Genomic DNA, 6225 nt, shown 5'->3' with positions numbered 1-6225 from the left:
TGCCTTCACGCTCACTCACTAGAGGTATGAAAATTCATCTCTGCACCTGACTTCAGGAACCAGTTCATGCTCCAAGCTCTAACGTAGAGTGTCACGTGATACACACGGAGACTGTGGTTCACATGTAAGTAAAGCTACTCAACGCAGTTTTGTCTATTAGTACGACCATTTAAAAATACCCAACTCTGATTATCCGTATCTACAAATAATCTTGCCTGAGCTGACAAATCGGATAAAATTAGTCTTCCACTTCTTTTGTTGGTCTGCAGGCTTCTAGTGTAATTAAAATAAAGAGGCGATGATGATTTTATAAAGCAGCAGGTTTAGACGCATTCATTCGGGTGTGTATTTATGCGACGAATACCCCACCATTTAGGCATGAAAGCATCACTCTGGCAAATCCAGTCAAATAAGACAAGACTGAAAGAGGACAGATTATAACTCTGTTAAAAAATAGGTTTTCAAGCGAGTGTGGAGCAATGAGAACAAATAGGAGTGTATTACACCGGCGGAAAGCGAATTCCAGTCCATAGTCTATATTAGGAAAGGGAGGAGAATCCGAGGGCACGATGCTTGAAGCGGTCTAGACACTCTTTTCTGTCTTCAGTCATCAAGTCTTGGACTGATGAAGTGTGGTTACAAACGAGAGGAAAGATGGCTTCATGCTCTACTTGTCTCTCCGATGTTTTGCTCGTATTGTGCTGTGTGAACCTGTTGCTGCAGCACAAAGCTGTGTATCGTACTGTAATTATCGTATCGTACTATAATTATCGTACTTCGTACAATCTCGTATTATCGTATCGTATAACTTAAAATTCTTATCGTACTATATACTTATCGTAGTAACTCGTATCGTATCGTACTATAATTATCGTACTCATCGTATCGTACTGTAATTATCGTTCTTATCGTATCGTACTGTGATTATCGTACGCGTTGAAGCGATCCGTTGTGTCACGAAGCGTATCGCACAGTGATGTATCGTTGGAGCTCATGCAGGACATGCGCACTGAGCACGGGACATGGGACGCGGCGGTCGTGCGGCAAAAAAGGAGTTCCGCGGTGTCTGCAGACATTTATCAAGCCTCTATGTGCCCGGCATCTGCCACACAAGCTGCTTGCTCGTCTGCGGTGATCAAAGCGACGCCTGGCGGGGTTAATGTGGCGGCTCGCAGGCCGGGGTTCGCTTCTCCTTGATGAACGGCGCCATCAACACTTTAGCCGTGCTGGCTAAACATCGCGTGCACGCACACAACATTGAATTTTAGGTTTAAATATTTATAATAAACACATTTCACTCACTGTCGTCTTCACCCAACACATTTCTCTCTCTCTTACAGTTTGACACACTCATTCCTCAACACACACACGAACGCACACTAAAAATAGAAAGATACCACGTGGTGTGTGGAATAACTGTCTTCACGTATTATCTGAGACAAGCTAATTGCTACCACATCTATCCTGGTGATTAATGGTTACTAAGCATTATCCAGGACAAGTTAATAACTGACAAACACCCGGAATAAGTTAATAATTAACCTGCACTATACCTATGAGAAGACCTGGTAAAGGGACCGCGGGGAAGTGGGAAGACATCAGACAGGATGTGACGTGGTCTGCTGGAGGACTGGCAAAGTGGGGGATAACTCACAGACACTCAAAGCTGAATCTTTAAGAAACTTCTAGCAGTTTTTTTAAAGTGTACAGCTATCTGTTTTACCTACAATCGTCTCTAGTATATGCAGCTCTCTCTAGTATACACAGCAGTACAGCTGTCTGTCTCCAGTATACACAGCAGTACAGCTGTCTGTCTCCAGTATACACAGCAGTACAGCTGTCTGTCTCCAGTACACACAGCTAGAAAAGTGATCAGGACAAGTGAGCTTCAAGCGACGAGAGTTTATTTCAGTATCAGCTGCTGATATGTGGCATTAAAATAATATTAGCGCTAGCTTCATGGTGTTACACCACGTCACACCCCGTTACATCCCGTTACACCACGTCACACCACGTCACACCATATGATACCAGATTCCACACCAAGCCAATACCAAAAGTCTGGCACTTTCTGGAGAGCACGACGATATAATAGATATTCATCAAAAACACGAGCTGCTTAGAGAAATAAAACACGAGAACATGCTTCTGCTAACAACATTAAAATGGAAAACATTCAAAGAATTTGAAGCATGCACTCGTCTCACCATCACAACCATCTGCCGGGACTGCCACATAGTTCGTCTGCACCTAGAGGTGGAGAAAGCTGCAGGTTGTCCTGATATCTGAGCTCAACTCACTAACAGATGCTGTCTACAAAAGTCTGGGTGAAAACCCTTTTTCGTTCTTGAGATGTTAACTTGTGGAAAGATGCTATACGACTGCATTTACCGGTTGTGACTATTATTGTGGCTATGATTTGTGACTATTATTAAATTACTTTGGTGTTCTTGCATACATATAGTAGACATCTAGCTTCCGTGATATCATTTCTCCAGACTAAAACGATCTGTGAAAGAGTTTGGATTTGCGACTCATGAACAGTTCACCGCTTTTAAAAGTATTCTATCAGTCGATTAAGCTTTCCTTCTAACGACTTCTAAACTCATTACGGTTTTCTTTTTAATGAGGATGTGCATTTTGCATGCTCCTGTATGTGTCCAGCAAGGCCCTGTATAAATGTTCTAATTATTATTATCATTATTATTATTATTGGAGACACCCCTACAGATATCAGCAGAGAGAAGTCATCACCACGGACACGTTAAAACTGCGAAGGCCTCAGCCAATGATAGAGCGGGGATCATATGTTAATAAGGTGAATGTGTGTACAAACGCGACGTCACGAGCTTAATTCAGTCAACAGAAACAAATATAGCTTCCATCTACACCTATATTGCAGCAGCAGTTTCTACTGCATTCGTCTGACGCCGCACGTAACTGTTCTCCGGTCGTTGAAAGTTCAGCTCGCCCCCGAGATGCACATACTGGTGTGATGACGATTGTCGGGGTGGGGTGGGAGTGGGTGGGAATGGGGTGGAAATGAGGTGGGAATGGGGTGGAATAGAAGAACAACGTGCTGCAGGTTTACACACGATGCTGTGCAGACTTGCCCCTGTCAGCAAGAGGTCGGGAGGACCCTTCCCCCTTCCTCCGGCGTTAAGCGTAAACCCGTCAGCGAAGTCGACTTTAACGAAATGTCAAGAGCTTCCTACCCTTGACTGTGAATGTCGACAAAAGATCAGGACAGGAATAGAATCCGTCTGATGGATAAATCACCATCACGTTTGTGCTCTCGTCTGTGTGGCTGTGTGTATGAGAATGTACATGTGTTAGGTACATGTGTAGGTGTGTTAGTGTAGGTACATGTGTTTGTGTAGGTACATGTGTACATGTGTTAATGTAGGTACATGTGTTTGTGTAAGTGCATGTGATCATCTGTTTGTGTAGGTATATGTGTTAATGTGTAGGTGCATGTGTACGTGTTTGTGTAGGTGCGTGTGTTCATGTGTTAATGTGTAGGTTCATGTGTTTGTGTAGGTGCGTGTGTGCATCTGTACGCGAGTCTGACTCCGCGGGGAAATGCGTTTGATGAATGTAGTGCCCGGTAGCCGCGGTGTGGTGCGCCTTTTTATTTAGTTTATACCTTGTTCTACACTTCCTGTGTATTACATATTTACAAGATGTCATGTAAGCTTTACGGTCCATGCTCAATGTAACGTGTCACGTAGTTACAAATATTCATTCAATTTTTCCAAAGGGGATGTGATAGTCTTGAGAAGAATAAAAAGATTTGGATTTTTTTTTCAGTATGCAAAATGGGTTTGTAAACATTTAGAATTGCGCCTTACTATGCAGTAGTTTTGTATTTATTATTATAATTCTTTGTGTGCTGGCTTCCGTGATGTGTTTTACTCTCGATGCTTTGTACTTTAAAGAAGTAAGTGATGGTGTGTTTTAGGTTTGCTGGCTAATGTTCAATTTACTATTATAACTGGGCATGTCACTTTGCTGAGCGGTACGAGGAATATACAGATAAAACAAACAAACAAACAAACAAACAAACAAACAAACAAACAAACAAAAAAACAAACAAACAAAAATCAAATTCAAATCAATGAATAAAAAGTTACATGTCCATATTAAAGCACTTTTAACAGCCCACAGGTGAAGATAGACGACAAATCAGATGTCATGTCACAATATTTGGTGTTTGACATATGTCACTGTCACACTGACATAGCTACGGGCTTGTGTTCTGCTGTCATCTCACAGTTTCTCGCGTCCAGCGTGTCACACGAGAGTTGGTGTCAACATGGACTGAGTCTTTCTGTCTGTAGGTGTAAACTAGACTCCGCAACATCAAGGACATCCACTGTTTGTGTTTGTGTTGGGCAATCTCTGTTACAATCGCAATGATGTGTTTCTGCCACCGTACACCACATCATGCTTCACACACACACAGACGCACACACAAACAATGCGAACATATTCAACATTTGTTCAGTTTCATCCCGAGACTGACGAGGCGTCACGTGACCAGTCGATGGAGCGCAGCAGACGTGAACTCATGGCAGCAGCTCTGGTCAGTCACCAGGCAGAAGTGAAGCGACAACAGTGACACTCGTCCGTCACCAGGCCACAGGTTTTCAGAGAATAAATTTCTTCTGTGAACTCATTCCTAGACACATATTGATATAAATATTGATGAAATGATTCAATCGACATTTACCTGTGAAGGTATGGTAGGGAAGTATGTACAAGTAAACATAAGTACAAGATGCTCAATGTATGTTTGTACTCGAAGCCGCGCTGCAGACAGCGACACAGCGGGTGGTGTGGGTTTGCACCCGGCAACAGAAAAACACCCAGTAAAGGGACGCTATTCCTGGGTCACTCTGACCAGCTCTCGCATTATCTCCCCTGAAAACGGTCTTTCAATTAATTCAGATGTAAATGAAAACTGAGTCGTCTGCCTCCACCCAGGAAAAAAAGAGCAATAAATATAAGTGGGAAATTTATAACTGCCTGCAAATCTGATGAATACCACGAATTATATCTCTGAAGAATATTTTTTAAGAGAAAAACCTTCAACATTAACTCATGTAAGCGGTTTTAAAAGCCATTCAGTGAGCTGATCTGATGAACCCTCTCTGCAAAGCAATCGTCCAAACACGGGATATCTTTGCGGGAGTCTGTGTCTGCAATTAACTAAGTAAATTAGAAGCAAGCATGAATGATTTCCAGAGGATGGTCGAGTTTTACAAATCAAATGAGAAAGACGAAGTATGGTGGCAGACAGTTTTACTCCAGAACTGGATGATTATAAGGACAAGGCCTGACCTGAGTTCACCAAACACACTCCACCACGAACTTGTATTACACATACACATCCATGCTCTCACGAACAAGATGTATACACAATGCTTGAACGCGAACATGCAAGCCTCTTAAAATGGTCGTTAATTTTTAATTTGATGACTGCAATTGAGGTAACCACACTACCTACCTCTTACATTTCGCACTCTCGTCTTCATTAAACAAACGAACTAACAAAAAAACAAACAAACAAACAAACAAACAAACAAACCAGTGTCATCACAAACAGAGGCGTTTCCTGGCCGGGGGACACATCACCAGACTGTAAGAAGCAGTGACCTGCGCTCACCCTCCAGCCTGTGGAGCAGGGGAGCTGATTGTCTCGCTCGTGCACAACCTGCATGGTGGCGCCACTGTGTATTGTAAATACGTTGTTGGCTCGGCAGAGCCAGGAGTTTGCTTATGAGCTTTCGTCGGCGTTTCCGTTATCTGGAACACGAAGCTAGACCGTGCCTAGGGTGTGATTAACTCCCTTCGCATGTTGACGATCTCAAGTCATCAGTTGCACAACCACGATGTCTGTTCCTCCGCTATCACTGCCAGAGCTGTGCTTACAGCAGTTGCTGATGTGTGTGTGTGAGAGAGAGCGCCATGTACGAGCGCTCACGAGAGAGAGAAATTTAAAGGAAATTATTACAGACTAGAAGTCGTCTTTAACATTATAGGATCTTAAAGCATAATCTTTGGGTCGTCGTTGGCAAAAAATAACTTGATACATCCTCCTCCTACTCCTCCCCCTTCTTCTCCTCCTCCTCCTCATCGTCGTCGTCGTAGTCGTCGATGAAGGGGAAATTGGGTTTCTTTTCTTTTACTATCAACCATGGGTGTAACGGTACAGGTCCATGA

This window comes from Pomacea canaliculata, linkage group LG5, assembly GCF_003073045.1.
Source record: "Pomacea canaliculata isolate SZHN2017 linkage group LG5, ASM307304v1, whole genome shotgun sequence".
NCBI lineage: Eukaryota > Metazoa > Mollusca > Gastropoda > Architaenioglossa > Ampullariidae > Pomacea > Pomacea canaliculata.
Note: the sequence above shows the minus strand (reverse complement) of the source record.